The following is a 571-nucleotide window of genomic DNA, read 5'->3' as shown; positions in this document are numbered from 1 at the left end:
TAAAAAAAAGTCTAATCAACCAAAACTTGATTAACTTGAAACTTTCGCGACCCCCATGCAGTACCTCCGCGGACCCCCTAGGGGTCGCGGTACCCCTGTTGAAGACCCCTGAGAAAGTGGATCTCATCGTGCCTTTACATTATTAAGACCTATGAGATCCACTTTCTGACACTTTCTCATTGTTGAGTTAAGTCAAATTTAAGCAACATGGAGGTAAATTAAAAGATAAAACTAGATAACTGCATATAAAGTCTATTGACTATTTAATAATTTTCTTAACATTTTGTTGGACAAAGTTTCCCCACTGACAATCAGAATACCTGACATTACATGTCATTTAGCTGATGCTTTTATCCAAATATAAATGTCAGAGGTTGCACAACTCTGGAGCAACTAGAGCAGTGGTTCTTAACCTGGGTTTGATCGAACCCCAGGGGTTCGGTGAGTCAGTCTCAGGGGTTCGTGAGTCAGTCTCAGGGGTTCGTGAGTCAGTCTCAGGGGTTCGGTAAGTCAGTCTCAGGGGTTCGGTGAGTCAGTCTCGGGGGTTCGTGAGTCAGTCTCAGGGGTTCGG

Source organism: Etheostoma cragini, chromosome 16 (assembly GCF_013103735.1).
Source record: "Etheostoma cragini isolate CJK2018 chromosome 16, CSU_Ecrag_1.0, whole genome shotgun sequence".
Lineage (NCBI taxonomy): Eukaryota > Metazoa > Chordata > Actinopteri > Perciformes > Percidae > Etheostoma > Etheostoma cragini.
Note: the sequence above shows the minus strand (reverse complement) of the source record.